We start from the raw sequence: 17170 nt of genomic DNA on the forward strand, positions 1-17170 counted from the left end.
AGCACAGGGAATCATTGTAAAGCACAGAGAGGTCTGGTAAAGCATAGGGAAGCATTGTAAAGCACAGAAAGGTCTGGTAAAGCATAGGGAAGCATTGTAAAGCACAGGGAGGTCTGGTAAAGCATAGGGAAGCATTGTAAACCACAGAGTTTTCTGGTAAAGCATAGGGAAGCATTGTAAAGCACAGAGAGGTCTGGTAAAGCATAGGGAAGCATTGTAAAGCTCAGAGAGGTGTGGTAAAGCATAGGGAAGCATTGTAAAGCACAGAGAGGTCTGGTAAAGCATAGGAAAGCATTGTAAAGCACAGAGAGGTCTGGTAAAGCATAGGGAAGCATTGTAAAGCACAGAGAGGTCTGGTAAAGCATAGGGAAGCATTGTAAAGCACAGAGAGGTCTGGTAAAGCATAGGGAAGCATTGTAAAGACTCAGCTCAGTGATTTGGATTCCTGAACAGCTTCTTAGTAAAGGTATTATTCAGCATGCCGCCGCACCCTGAACTAATAAGAAAAGACTTTCAGTACCTGGCAGGCTCTTGTGACATATCAGGAGGGTCATTCTCTTTACTCCTTCTTCTTCTCCTTGGAGTCGGGTCCATGCCTCTCTCTACTGAATCACTCGTTCCTGAGTTAGCTGGGTTTCTTCTCAGCAACACAATTGAAACAAGTCCGTTGTTAAAGAGTACAGCGCTTCAAATGTCATTTTTCTTTCTCTTTCTTTAGACCGGCCCCTTATCTTTTCATGCTGTTTGAAATCATCCCGAGCTCTTCTTGTTATCACAGTTACTCAAATGTTGTGTTCGTTTTTGGAAACGTCTGTGTTGCTAATTGAGTGCCATGGCAGCATTGTATTTTAAACAGTTTTGTATCAATTAAGATTGTTTCATTTTGAATTATTAATTTTGAACTTTAAATACACAGTTTAATACTAACAGTTACAACAGCACTTAATAGGAAAAAAAAACTACGATCTTTTTGTATGTTTTGTCCAGTTGTTCTGCTTGGATTTTGGTGTCTGACCAAATTTATATTCAAGCTTGAGTTTCTCGCACTGTTCATGTCGTTAGGGTCACCCGATTTGCCCTGAAAAACTAAATAAGACGTTCTTTTTCTCCAAGTCTGACGCAGTAACAAAATAACAGTATTGTGCAGTAAAGAAACAAGGACCACTCTAGAATCAACCATCACAGACTAGCAGCTCCGCACACGCTAGAATCAACCATCACAGACTAGCAGCTCCGCACACGCTAGAATCAACCATCACAGACTAGCAGCTCTGCACACACTCGAATCAACCATCACAGACTAGCAGCTCTGCACACACTCGAATCAACCATCACAGACTAGCAGCTCTGCACACACTCGAATCAACCATCACAGACTAGCAGCTCTGCACACTCCTATAACACTGCATGAGATCAAAGAACAGCCACATAAACTACAGCCAGGGAACTCCTGTGGGACAGACATGAGTAAGGATCCGTGCAAAGTGATGTGCAGTTTCAAACGCCCGTGAGAGGCTGTGTGCTCCCGTGGCTAAAGACAAGGGCTTGTAGGGAAATAAGCGTCACGCGCGCTTTTATTTTTTAATTTTTGTTTGTAAAAAACAGCGACTTAAAGACCACGTGCATTTTCTTTTTTTTTTTTTTAAAAACAGCTTCAGTGGTTTCAATCTCTCCTCGCACTAAATCGCAGAGTCAGCTCTGAACACGGCATTCTTTATATTCCCCTGTGTGACCGAGTGGAAATCCGCTCTGCAGCGCACTCCAGCACCCACACAGCTCCCTGACCTGCACACCGCAGGGCAACTGCTGTACAAAGGCTGTTTTATCAGTCCCTGCTGTGGATTAAAATAGTATTGGTTTTAAGAATAAATAATTAAACTCACATGGGGAGGTGTCGGGTCTCGGGGCTTCCTGTGCTGTAAACCTGGACTTCATGGAGACGGGCAGAACGCAGCTCTCGCTATTCCTTATACAATGCTGCCATCATGTGGACATTCACTAGAACTGTTTGTTGTAATATATCTATTTTTGTCAAGTTTCAAGTCACAACGGTCAAAGGTCAAGTCTGGAAACAGCCACCCCTGATTGAACTGATGAGGATGATGATGAGGATGAGGATGATGATTCATTTATCTGACGCCAAAACAATTCACAGGATTATTCAAAGTAATTGTCTCCTCATCCGGCGCGTCTGTGCTCTACGAGTCGCCTCGAAAAAATATCAACTGCCTCATTGAAAACTTTAATATCTTACCGTCTCTGAAGCAAATATACAAACAAGCCTGAAACTGAAGAGACATAAATAAAATAGCAGAAACGCTTCCTTTTACAGAGAACAGTTTCAAAGTGGGCTTGTTTTGAGAGCGTCTCGCGGGTAAATGTTGTCTTTAGCGGTTTGACTATTTTTTGTTTATTTTTACCGCGTGTGTTATTTTTTTTTTTCTATTGCAGGACTTCAATCACCGCATCCTAAACCACGCCCCCTCCCTCCACCTGAAGCTCAGCATCCAATAAACTGACCAGTCACTCAAATGCCCACATCCTGCACTCAGCGAATCGGGCTGAAGGAAATGGTAACCCGCCTACTTCCTTCCTCAGGATTGGTTAATCCGGGGATTCTTCCAGATGATTGACACTCGTATACATTTGATCGGGGTTGTGTTTCATTGTAACAGATTCAGCCCCGGATCAGAACACATCCGATTCGAATGGATTATTGGATGTTATTGTTTTATAGACGAGACGCCGACAGTTCAGGACAGTTTCATTTGACGCGACCTTCTCAAGAAACATTTTTAAGAAATCGAGGATCAGCGCATTTGATCTCATCACGTAAATCTGACAGCGCTGACACACACACACACACACACGCACTGACACACACACACACACTGACACACACAAACACACACTGAAACACACACACACACACACACACACTGACACACACACACACTGACACACACACACACACACACTGACACACGGTATTCAAAACAGCAGTTGTCTAATAAAATAAACAATATTAAAAAGCCTGCTGAAAAATGAATGCATTTGGATATCAGCATATCAATGTCAGCTTGTTATTCAAATTCCCAATGGCCATTAACAGGGAGGAAGCGCCTTGATTTAACGACAGTAAATAAAATAAAAACGGTTTATCACGGGAGGGGGTATAACAGCCACAGTATTGAAATCTCAAAAATAACATCAGTCAGCCTCTTTAAGCAGCCAAACATGAGCACCAATACGGCTTTTTTGTTTTTAGTATTGTACTTCCCTATGTGCTGCCGGAGTAACGTCTCTCTCAATCTTCGTACTCTTTCATCCACGAAATGTTGTTCTTTCCTTTCTACAGCTCTGTTCCCACACTCTTCTCCACCTGCTCCCCTACTTAATCCATTAATATCGGGTCGATCTTGCGGGTCTTTATTCCTCTTCCCTTGATATGGTTCATTCATTTCTCTGTCGTTTGTGAGTTAAAGCACTCTTTATTGTCTGTGAGGGATAGATTAGGGCAGGTGAAAACACTGGAGATGATTAACTGTGGGAGTCGGGAGTCAGGGATCCCAAACTGGTCTCCGGTGTGGTGTTCAAGCATGTTAACAATTCGTGAATACAACAAAAACAACAAACCACGCAGTGAAAAAAAAAGAAACTTCACACACAAGAATTATAACAATAAAAATCAAACACATCATAATAATAAAAATCAAACACATTATAGTAAAAATTAAACACATTCATAATAACCGTGAATATATTTTAAAAAAATATTTAGTGCACACAATAATAATAACACTTGCTCCACCCCCACCATTTTAACAACTTGGTCATTCATGACATTCGCACACACTTGGCTCGATATCCCCAACCATTTATTTTTCACAAATTATTCTTAGGCTTCACATGTAAAACAGAAACTGTGAAACAATTCACAACTAGTCTTCTTTAAATTAAAGTTGGTTTGAGCACTTTAGCTTCTGTGGTTGGGGAGATAAAGCCATTTTCATTCATGTCGGGTTAGCGTGAGTCGAATATCAAACGAATATCGAAAGTCAAGCTAACTTTACCAACCGCGCGCGGTTAATGGGATTTAACATGTAAACGACTCTGCATTTGTGAATGCAATGCGGTGGTCTGTTTAAAAACTAAAAAAACTAAATAAAAAAGGACGAGCGCAATGCATTCACAAACGCAGAGTCGATTACATTTTAAATCCAAACCGGTCAAACTGTGACGGGCGTGGCGGTTCTAGTGTTATAGATCAGTGGAAAATAAACAAAACAATAAAAGCATAACAGGAATAATAAGGGGAAGAAAGACACACAATCCCAAGATCTAGACTTTTACTGTGTTTTGTAATTGTTGATTTTCTGCCGTCCCTCATCCCGCATCCTGAGCATCATGTTGACTTTAACTTTCTACACCCCTCCCCCTCCCCGAAGCTCCCCCATTTCAACTTGATTGAATCTGAAAGAAAATCACAGAACATACCTGCTGCTCATATGAGAGACAGTGAGACGCCAAAGTTACAAGAGGCTGATTGAGTTACAATAAGCAGCTCATGTTACAAGACGTCATTCACATGGCTGCAGACTGATTTAATCACAGTTCAATACATCGCCTGCACATTCCTGATTGAGAAATACAGATAATGAAATGGAATACTGTACATTACAGGGTCATTACTACAAATAACTAGAACAAGCCAAACCTGCCAGAGAGGAGGAGTAAATGAATCGTGGCTGTGAGTGTATATATAACTTATCAGATGTTACTATGGTGACCAGGGACCTATTTCTTTCCAACCTGCACTCTTCCTCAGCTTTATTTCTTGTGCTATATCATTACAGCAAAGTTTAACCCTTTAAACCCTCTCATGGTCCTACACAGTGCTACTAAGGACAATCAAGGGGGCGACAAAATCTGGCCTTAATAGCAGAGGTGGCTTTACTATTGAAGGGACGTAGAATTCCTTATAATAATAAGTTTGTAATATTTTATCTGTTGAAAAGGTTTACACAATCTATCCATTCCATATATTATTCATTGATGGTTTGTTTTGTGCAACCTGGTCTAATATTTGTTTCAGATTTGTAATAATTACATTACATGATAGATAAACAGATAGATAGAGATAGATAGAGAGATAGAGAGATAGATATAGACAGACAGACAGATAGATAGATACTCACCACGCTATACTATAAACTGATTAATTAATTTGGCTTGCTCAGGTCAACCAGAACACAATATATGTTTAAAGGGACAAAACGTGAGTGGAACAATCCATTCAGACTGCTGCTCTAACCTGTACAGCCCTACAATAAATACGAAGTGACTATTTTCATGGCGCCGTGAAAAGAAAGCTATCTTTAATACAAACACATAACTAAATACATAATCCAGCTATGTAAACGGAACGAAAACGATGTCAACATATTGTATAGACTTTTACAGTTTGGGGAACATAATAATGATCTCAAGTAGATTAATTCAGTAAGTGAAAACATCACATGAAAAACTGACGTGTGGCCCTTGCTAGCTTGCTATTGGCTGCTGATCAGCGACGGTGCTACACTGATCGGTGGTTTAAGTTTGGTCTGCATATTACAGGTGTTAGGCATCAGCTACAGTGAACACTGTACGCTTTTCACCACAAACGACAGTGTGTCACTGACGCTGGCATGCGTATCGGGTGCTAAATGGTAATAGCTGATCTAATTTTTCTAACCTGGCTTTTTGTACATTTAACACGTTTTGTTCAAATAGTTTTCAAACCTGTTTGGCTTCTCCAGAAGCAATGGAGTGTTTCTTTTCCTTTCGCTTTGTAATCTATTTAAAGACTAGATGGGAACACTGCGAGCCCAGCAGAACAGACAGGTAAAGACACAGAGTGGATGGATTGGGTTTCAAACCTGTTTGGCTGCTCCAGAAGCAATGGAGTGTTTCTTTTCCTTTCACTTTGTAATGTCTATTTAAAGATTAGACGGGAACACTGCGAGCCCAGCAGAACAGACAGGTAAAGACACAGAGTGGATGGATCGGGTTTCAAACCTGTTTGGCTGCTCCAGAAGCAATGGAGTGTTTCTTTTCCTTTCAATTTGTAATGTCTATTTAAAGATTAGACGGGAACACTGCGAGCCCAGCAGAACAGACAGGTAAAGACACAGAGTGGATGGATCGGGTTTCAAACCTGTTTGGCTGCTCCAGAAGCAATGGAGTGTTTCTTTTCCTTTCACTTTGTAATGTCTATTTAAAGATTAGACGGGAGTAGTAATATTACTATAGCTTCTGTCAAAAGTTTGATTGATGACCCCTTTGACATTTTTTTGACCTTATAGGTGTGAATATATGAATATATAATGAGGGGGCGTGGATTTATGAATATATGAATATATAATGAGGGGGGCGTGGATTTTATATAGGAGTATGGAATATAGGTATTGATGTATATATATAAACCAGACCCTTTGTATTTAACAAGTGCTTATAAACATTAAATATTTATAAATGTAAAAGAGTTTGAAATAAAATAATTACTGTTGGTAGGATTCGAACCCACGCTGACAATTGAGTCAAAAGGATCTTAAGTCCAACGCCTTAACCACTCGGCCACAACAGTTTTTCTTAAAACATTAATAAATAAAAAATAAGTATTAAGCTTACCGATGGTTTCAGAGAATCAAGGTGGAATGGTGGTTGAGCAAAAGTTTGAACAGATGGAGACTACGAAGGGTTTTTGTTTTTTAAAAGGGCAAGTCTGGGCATGTTTTTCAGACCTCATAAAAGGAGGAAAATATTTGGGCAGTTTATTAGAGTGTTACACAAGATGTCTCATACCGTTGTTAGTTGCTGCTCCGAGAAAATGGATCTTGAGGATCGGGAAATGTCTGAACTTATAAAAGCCTTTAAAAAAATGCACATTAGCCCATCCGCAGAGGCAAAAGAAACCACGGCTTGTAAAAAAAGTTTCAAGAGAGAGTCCAAGCAAGTGGCCTTCAAGCATCCGTCCCAAGGATCCTCTGTGTACTGTACAAACTCCTCTGTGAACTGAACTGAAAACAAACATCAATGAGAGAGAGGGGGCGGATGTTTTAGGGTAACTCTGAAAACGCCCCTAGGGGCGGTGCCTCAAGGACCACCCATTCATGGATCTCTGATAGGTCATCTCAAAGGATCCCCCACGGTGCCTGAGGCGTCAACACCCTCATAGGCCGAAACCTAATCTTGGGGAGCATACTAAAGGGACCCAGCACATGCTCTTTTGATTGAAGGAGTCTGACGCCATGTCTTCTGCAAACTTTAGATACTTCTCTGAAAATGCCGTTCTTGAACATTGCGATCTTGAGATGGATTGGACCAGTGAAGAAATGACCCAGCTTATAAAAGACTTTGAAAATGTCCCGCTCCTCAACCCTGCAGAGTCTGACGACGTTGACGGGGGCTTAGGCATCTCTTTTGAAAAAGTATTAAAGATCTCTATGGGTCTCGTGGCTTCTCTATTGGAAGTGATCATTGACCGTGATATGGTGAAAAATTGCCGTGGTTGTGAAATTGACCACCCGAGCCAGCTGAGACACAGCTGCCTTTTTGAAGCGGCCCCCAATTATTTTGATCAACATTTTGAAGAAATACTAGAAAAAATACACGTCCCGTGGCTGAAGCTTCTGGTGGCTAAAGCTCTAGCTTGTTTCAATTTTCATCCATCTTTGACAAAACTTCAGAAACTGGTGGAAGATATTTTAACAGAGCTAAGACCAGAACACAGCATTAGACGTAAACTGATTCATCTACAAGAAACCCTGGATGACAAGACCCGAGACATTGTTAACAAAATAACCAAAGCTTTCTACCATCGCAGTTTTACAAACCCTCGCGCTCCATTAGCATATTACGGGGCCTGTGACTTTGAAAATGGGGAACGTCCAGACTCCAGCAAAACTGAGGAAAACCATGGAGGGGCTGCTGTTTGAGTTAATAGCTGAGAAAGTGGCTTGCAAGAGACTCTTTCAAAACCTGATCCCCGTAAATGTAAAAATGTTCAACAATTTAAAAAGTGTAACTGATTTAATCCGTAAAGATATTGATGCTCAAGAATGGTCAGAGTTGGTAAATACACATGTAAAACACTGTAAACCCTTAAATGCATTTTTAATGAATATATTACCTAAAATGTTTGATGAAATAGAAGATTGCAAATGTACACATATCATTGGTTTGTATGCTTATGTGACAGATGTATGTTTTTATAACATGGCAAGGTTTTTAAGAGATGAAGATATATCGATAGTTGTGCAAAATGTCGTGGATTATTTAGTGACTAATCATGAATGTTTGTGTAAAAACTTTATAGGTCTTCTAAAATGTCCCAATCTTCTTGATAAACTGTGAATAAAACTTTTGAACTTCACACATGTCTCTGAGGTGTTATGATAAACTTTGAATAAAAACTTTTTGAAAGTCATATTTGTCACAGTTGTGTTATTTTGGTTAAAGGTGACACATCAGCGTATGAAAAAAATATACTACGATCCCTCAAATCCTGGCGGTTTAGGGGGTTTACAGACTCTTCAAAGAGCTCTGGGGTCTGAGGGGCCTAAAGTCTCTGAGAGGATCTTAACTGACTTTTTATCAGAGCAAGACTCATATACGTTGCATAAGCCCTCTAAAATAAACTTTAAAAGAAACACTGTATTTGTATCTAATATCGATACACAGTGGCAAGCTGATTTAGTGGATATGTCTAGCTTGTCAAAAGAAAATGGAGGTTATAAGTACATGTTAACATGTATAGATATCTTATCCAAATATGCATGGGTATGGCCTTTGAAAAATAAGTCATCTAAGACGGTGACAGAGGCGTTCAAGAGGATCATCAGCGCTGGTAGGAAACCTAAAAAACTACAAACTGATAAAGGGGCTGAATTTCTAAACAAAGCATTTCAGCACATGCTAAAAAAACATAATATTCTACACTTTACCACGGGGAATGAACTAAAAGCATCTATTGTTGAGAGATACAACAGGACTCTTAAAACAAAAATGTGGAAATATTTCACCGCTTTTAACACTCACAAGTATATGGATAAACTACAAGAAATGGTACAGGCTTATAACAACTCCTTCCACCATAGTATTCAAATGAAACCTTCAGAAGTTAATGAAGATAATTCATTTAAAGTGTTTAAAACTTTATACTCTAAGAAGAAAAGCCCTAAACATATAAAGTTTAAGTTTGCCGCTGGTGACAGCGTAAGAATTTCAAAGTTAAGAGCTCCCTTTATAAAAGGCTATGAACAGACGTTTACATCAGAGATATTTACTATAACAGAATGTATACCAAGATTTCCACCTGTGTATAAACTATGTGATTATGATGGAGAGCCTATAATGGGCACCTTTTATGAACCAGAATTGCAGAAAATAAATGTCAAAACTGATAGGTTGTTTAGGATAGAGAAGATAGTTGCTGAGAAAAAGGAAAATGGCAAAAAGTCTTATCTCATAAAATGGGCCGGGTGGCCTGAAAAATTTAACAGTTGGGTCGCGGGGCATCAGGTGGTGGATCTAAAGAGTTAACAAGTACGGAGTGTATTTAATTACACTTAAAACATTATTCAAGATGTCTCAAGACTCTTTTTATGTAACTCTGCCTAGTAACGCTTCACAGGATGTATTCCCTAAAAACGCTATATCCAATTTTACTATCAAATTGGTTAAAACACTGAATCTACCGGGAAAATGGGAAGTTTGCTTAGCAGAGATTCAATATCCCCATACCTGGGATAATATAAGCCTTAAAGACAGCACTTTTATTACTTATGATATAGAAAATGCGATAAAACGGGATTATACTATACCAAAAGGATATTATGAGACCCTTCAGGATGTAATAACGACAATGAACGATGTCATGCTCGGAAAAGGACTAGATCAGAAAGGTGACAAGGCTCCCGATGAACAAAATAATAATGATTTGAAATTAGTCTATAAACCTATAGAAAGACGAATTTATATAAAAAGTACTAAACCATATATGATTTTTACCAAAGAACATCTCGGACAAATGTTGGGATTTCGTGAGACTATAAAGGGTGAAACTATTAGACTATTAGGCCATATTGAGGCTAAAGTGTATTCTGCTTATTTGAGGACCAACTACCCCGCAGATATCAGAGCGGGTTTTTATACCCTGTACGTCTATACAGATATCATTACACATCAAGCCGTTGGAGATAGCTACGTGCCTCTTCTAAGGTGTGTCCCTATTAAAGGCATAAACAACGATATAATCACGGTAACTTACGACAGACCTCATTACGTGCCCCTCAGCAAGACCAACTTTGACACGTTAACTATACAAATTAAGACGGATCAAAACAAGTTAGTGCCATTCCGTTTTGGGAAGGTTGTAGTGAAGTTGCATTTCCGACCTGTAAAGCCTCTTTTTTACACTTAATTGAAAAATGGGCCCTAATGGATATGTCAATCCTTATATTAATTATTACAAAAATCAAGCTGGTAATGGTCTGCCTGGATTTTCGGGAGCTCCTGTAATGTACGGAGCGGGTATAGGGGGTATTTTTCGAAGTCTTTTCAGAAAAGCTTTACCGTTACTTAGAAGGGGTTTTGAAATAGTTAAACCTCATTTTAAATCAGCAGCTAAAAATATTGTTAGTGACGTAGCGTCAAATGTCCTAACAAGTCATAACCCTCATACCCACAACAAGAGCCAGTCAGGGGAGGGATTGATGGTGATGTCAAGAGGATACAAGCGAAAACGTAGCAAACCCCCGGGATCTCGCTATCATCATCACAAAAAGGCTAAACCAGCTACAATTAGGTCATTTAGGAGCGGTAACCGGAGAAGGAGTAAGAAACCAAAGACTCCCAGAACAAAGAAAAACAGAAACATCTTTTAAATCATGACGCTGGTACACCATATGTCTCAAGAATGTGTGAAATCAGAATTGGATCTGTTTACTATACCTTATACCCAGACAAGTATTGAAAAAAACCTTTATGTGGAAATTCCCCCCCTGTCTGCCTTGTCTGACACGGCCCCACTCGAATTTTACATAGCAGGAAATGGGGAAGATTATCTTGATTTGAATAATACTCTTTTAAGACTTTCATGCAAAATTACTAGGGCTGATGGCGCAGATTTAGTTGGAGGCAGTATAGTTGGTATTATCAACTACCCTGTAGCTACCATGTTTTCACAAGTGGATGTAACTTTAGGAAATCGCTTAATTAGTCAAAGCAGTAATACTTATCCTTACCGTAGCATTATAGAAGCAATGCTAAACTTTAGTAAGGACACTCTAGAATCTCAATTCACTGCCGGCTTGTTTTACAAAGATACCCCAGGACACATGGATGAGACTGATCCTGCAGGTGCTAATGAAGGTCTAGTTAAACGGCATGCTTTTACCAGAATGAGCCATACCTTTGAACTTTTAGGACCACTGCATGCGGATATATTTTTTCAAGAGAAACTCATGCTGAACGGTATTGACCTGAAAATTAAAATGGTGAGGGCCAATGACACTTTTTGTTTAATGTCTGATACCGCAGAAGAGTTTAAACTTAAAATTTTAGAAGCCTCTCTCTATATTAAAAAAGTAAAAGTGTCCCCTGAGGTCAGAATTGCCCAAGCTCAGGCCTTGATGACCTCTAACGCCCGATATCCTATTGATAGAGTGTCTATGAAAGTTTTTAGTATTCCTAGAGGGAGTAGGGTCTGTAATCAGGAGAATTTGTTTCTGGGGCAGTTACCAAAGTTTGTGGTTATTGGTTTAACAGATAATGACGCTTTTAGCGGTTCCTACGCTAAAAACCCTTTTAACTTTAAACACTTTGGCGGGAACTTTATAGCTATGTACGTCGATGGTGAACAAGTCCCCTCAAAACCTTTACAACCACACTATACAGCAAGACACAACCCCGTCCGGGAATATTACAGTCTAATACAAGCCACGGGTAGACATCTCAAAGACAAACCGCTGATAATTGATAGGTCAGACTTTATTAGATGGTATACGCTCTATGCATTTGATTTGACCCCCGATCAAGAATGTGGAGATCATTTTTCCTTAGTGAAAAATGGTAATATGCGTCTTGAAATGCGTTTTGCCAATGCTCTGCCGGAGACTGTGAATATGATTGTTTATGCTGTTTTTGAGAACGTGATTGAGGTTTCCCACCAAAGAGCTGTTCTCTTTGATTACTAAAAAGTTGGGTACAACATTGATCCTTTTAAAAATGAATACCACTCAGCTTACAGCGTTGCTATCCAGCAACCCGTTGACTGCAAAGTATTTTTATGGGGTTCTAGCTAGTGATCAACTACCTAAAGGAAAAATAAAAAAACTGCCGGCGATACTCATTGTCAACACGGACCCCCAGAATTATCCTGGAGAACACTGGCTGGGGATTTATCTAAAAGAAGAGGGACAGGGAGAGGTTTTTGATTCTTACGGTAACCCTCCAGATTTTATTTATTTTCCTAAGACTATCTCAAACTTTTTAGACAACAACGCTAAACAAACAGTGTACAATAATCAGCCTCTACAAGGGCTTATGACCACGACCTGCGGCCATCACTGTGTTTTCTTTGTACATCATCGAGCCAAAGGACTTACTTACCCTGAGGTTATGGCGCTCTATAGCTCTGATTTAAACAAAAATGATCTGATGGTGTCCCAATTTATACGGTGTATGTCTAACCCTATAAAACAAAACTGTATAAATATATTTTCATGCGTACAGTGTGTCAAGACTCATCATGATTTTAAAAAATGTTACGAATGTTAATCTTCAAAAATGTATACCCATGTAGATGGTGAATAAATATTTTTATTGTTGTAAAGACATATATAGACATATATATCAGACATTGTTTATATAACATTTGCATGAATATACAACAAAATGTATCAGACAATGTTTACAAAGCATTTCCATGAATATACAACAAAATGTAAAGATATGTAAACTCAATAAAAACAGTAACATCTTAATAACTTTCCCATAACTGTTGTCTTTTTTTCTGCTTCTTATTCATAGGGGGCTCTAAGGGTCGTTTTTTATAAGCTTCTATGAGTTGTCGTGTTTGAGAATTAGGTACTGTAGAATAGGGGACATTTATCACAGACAAACCTTTGACAAATTCGGCCCATCCTACAGGTAACCTATGTTCAGGGATATGGGTATGCCCCGTTGCAGCCCTGATTAAATCAACCATATGCGACCCTCTAATGTTCTTGCCCCTAAGAATGAATTCCCCTTGATCATTCCATGAGGTAACCAAAGCATTCTCAGACATAGCGTTTAAAATAAAATTAGCATTTTTCTTAGATCTGGAGGGAACGCTACTCATAACAGCAGTCACTATCTTAGATTCAGATTCTGCTGCAGGTTGGTCCGTTTCCTCAGAGGGGGGTGTAATTAATGTCAGGGTATTAAACTCTTTTTCACTCTGTTTAAGCAAGGTTAGATATTTCTGTAAGGAATTGGTGTATAGCTTAACTTTTTCATGGTCACTGATGTCGGTTCTAAGTAAAATGCTTTTCATTTCAGAGTCAAGTCGGCTTTCAACTGCTTTTTTAATAGGCTCGGGGTGCTGGGGCTCAGGCTGCCGAAGTCTATCGAGTTGATGTTGTGGTATCAGAAACATTTTCTGGGAGTGAGTCATTTTTACAAATTAACTTTGAGGCGTTAAGAGTCCTGATAAAAATGGCAAGGCAATCCTTATTAAAGCGCCAATAAAACCACCACTCTGATTCACAGTTTTTTTCTTCTTTTTAATTGAATGGTTCTTATTACATAGGCTCTTTATAACCCGCCGCTGCTTTTTGAGAGTGTTTAACTGACTCGAAGTTAAGGGGATGTGACCCTTTAAGGCATTTAAGGCAATTTCCACAATAGATTTGATAAAATCGTCTGAAGCGTTTCGTAAAATTGCTCTTCTCTGATGAGCAGAGCTACGAACTATGCTCTTTAAGAGATGGAGGTTACGTTTTATTCTAGCCGACATGCTGCGCTGTTGCAGAGCCTAGATAAATAACAGTTTTAGAGCAATAACCGGCCGCTTATAAGTGTTTAGTCTTGGTATTTCTCATGATGTAAGCAACTGGCCAATCAGGAGTAAATAAACCAGTTCTTAGATGGTATGCTTCGGGGGTTTGTGCCTTCAAGTCTATTAAAAGATAACCATAGGGTTTTTTTGTCGCATCTTCAAACGCCTCTAAGAAAAACTTGGAGTTACCGGGGTACATCTGCCGGGCTAGTGTTTGAAGTTTATCTCGAGGGTTTTTAAACAGAATAATGTAATTGGCATTCAAGTTTATGGTGCGGCTCATTTTTCCTTGAAAAAACAAATTTTGAACCAAATACAGCACGCATAAATTCCTATGATGAACGTATTTTGTAAAAGCTTTCTGTATTTCATCATTTTCACTAGCCGCCTCCATCAAGTCATCTATAATGAGTAAATTGATTTTGTTAGGAGGTAATAAATTATCATCGGTTAATGAATCTGGTATGCCTTCAATAAATTTGAGATTTTTAAATTTAAGTGACAATTCATTGTATAACGGTTGCCAGCAGCTGTAACACCATATGATATTCTCAGGGGTTTGGGAAAATATCTGTTGAGAGTTTTCTAAAAGCTGCTTCACAAAATAACTTTTGCCTGAATTGGAGGGTCCCGATATTATAGCTGCAAAAGGTACGGATAGTCTAATATCAAAACCGTCTTCAGTATCCATAAGGAAGAGATGTAAAATCAGAACGCAAGACTCGCTTATTGTAGACTATTTGAAAAGTTTTCCGGAGTGGTTTGGTTTCCAATTGAAATTCTTTTTTATTACGGTGAATCTGGGAGCCGCGAATCATGATATGCTCCGCGGGGGTGTTTCTATCATGATTCACAAAGTTTTGTACAAGGTCTTTTAATGAAGCGAGGTTAATTAATTTGGAATTCTCATAGTTTAGGGTAATACCCTTTACTTTGAGACATGTTTTTCCATTGTTTGTGACGTATCCATATGTTTTAGGGCCCCCTGACACAAACTCTGTAATGTAGTCCCCCGGCTTCAACTCGCTAGTTAATTCACCAAGATAATCGCCTAGTTCTGGACGCCAAGCCTGGGGCCTGCTGACAAAGATTACAGAGTCCGTATCATGATACAGACACCTATCCTGCAGCCGATCCAAGAGGTTATAAAGCTCTAGCCTGGCGTACGCTGTTGTAAATGCCGCTATAAATACGTTTACATTACCTGTGGGAGTATAGGTATCAGAAGCGTAACGCCATTGAACCTGAGCCACAGTATCACTTACAAAACAAAAATGCGAAACCTGATATCTTTTTGAAAAGAGATAATGGAAAAACTGGTCAGGATCCTTAACCAAACTTGTAGAGAGTTGGTTAGTTCTCTGTGCAAACTTCCCCCACAAACTATTGAGGGATAATTTGGAGATTTGTCTTTTAGCAGGATTAACATTGATGTTTTGAGGGTCTAATTGAACCCCCTCTTTCTGAAAATATTCAGCAATATAACGCTCTTTACGCTCCTCATCGGTACAATGAGCCGGGTAACCTGAACTTTCCTGTTTCCCCTTGAGATGACTGTTAATGTAACCTGTAAAGAGAGTGTCAGATTTCTGAGGAAAGTGCCAAACTTCATGTATTTTAGACACTTTGTAACCTTTCTCAAGAGCTTTGACTACTTCTACACTGCACCATGTCCCTGTCAAGGCTCTCTCTCCAGAGGTATGATTACATACCCCAGTCTGGTTTAGTGTTTCCGCGCATGAATGGCAGAGGGTAAACATTAATTTACCACAGATGCGGGCAGGCAGTACAGGGAAATAAAGACCCCTAGGAGGCAGAACAGTTAATTTGAACAGGCCAAAGTACTGCAGCAAGTCTTGAAAATTATGATAAATTATGGTAGGGTGGTCTATGGGGTACACTTTTGTTTTGTTGACAAATGGGTACAGGCTAGTGAAATCAAAGTATTCCACCCTTTCATTTTCCTGGGTCACATAATGTAATGCCTCGCGAGGATTTATGCGTTCTGGAAAATCAGAACGAACCAGAAAATCGTGAACTTTAGGCTGTTTTTTCAGGGTGTTCCATTCATGTTCCCAAATAACTCTGACTTCCAACCCGTAAACCTTTTGCAATGTTTCAATCTTTTCATCAAAGTGATGACGCATCGTACCACACGATACTTTGCTTAAGGGGTTTACATCGGCCGAATCATAGCACAAGGGACAACCATGAAAAAAACACCCTGCAAATTCAAAAGCCGTACGCTTACCATTAATCACAGCATAACCGTCCAAGAAAAAGGGTCCTATTTTAAGCTCTCCGTAGTTTAAAGCATGTTGAATGAAAACATTTTCAGTTTCTGCTACATACATTAACCATTGTATCGAGGCATTTGAAAAGCTTTTTTGCTGTTCACTGTAATTGTCGGGAGGAATGATTTCTATTGTGTCTTTAGGCATGAATTTACTTCTATACATAGCCATGCACAGTGAAGCAATGGTGGTACATTGGAAGGGGTCTATCTGCCCTATTGCATAAACCTCGGTACGGAATTTGATACATGCCTCGTTCAAAATTTCAACATCATTTTTGCAGTAGAATGCCATTTCGTCTCTGAAATTAAAAACACCATTCTTAATCGAATCATACCATTTGTAAAAGGCATCACGATCTTTAGACATCATTTGGTGAACACCATAGTAAAGGGGTTCTGGATAAGGGCCCACATAATTCTGGTTTTCAGCAGTATTGAAAAAATGAGGAAAATATCCTTTTTTGGCTTCAAATCACATAGCTGCAGGCAGGGCACTTAACTTCATGGGTAAAAAGTTAAAGGAATCAATGTAACGCATCTTAAAAGCCTCGTCTGTAAAACACATCAACTTGCTACCCTGAGCTATGATATGTGGGTTAATTCCGTTGGTTACTAAATAATTCATCAGTAAATAACTGTCATAAGACTTTGCATTGTGTGCCAAGAAAGTATAGCCTGCATAACAAGGTCTACGATACCGCTCAAAAAACTTTTTCACACATTCCTCGCCCTCCCAAAACCATGATTCACCACCCATGTGCATGCAGTACAAATAATTAGGAATGTGC

General features: G+C 39.3%; 1 non-coding gene across 1 annotated transcript; it reads right to left on the reverse strand.

Moving 5' to 3' along the window:
- Window positions 1–6543: 6543 nt before the first annotated feature.
- trnal-uaa (transfer RNA leucine (anticodon UAA)) lies at window positions 6544–6628 on the reverse strand. The gene has a single exon. It is a non-coding gene; the product is annotated as a tRNA-Leu (tRNA).
- Window positions 6629–17170: the final 10542 nt, after the last annotated feature.

This window comes from Acipenser ruthenus, chromosome 35, assembly GCF_902713425.1.
Source record: "Acipenser ruthenus chromosome 35, fAciRut3.2 maternal haplotype, whole genome shotgun sequence".
Taxonomy (NCBI): Eukaryota; Metazoa; Chordata; class Actinopteri; order Acipenseriformes; family Acipenseridae; genus Acipenser; species Acipenser ruthenus.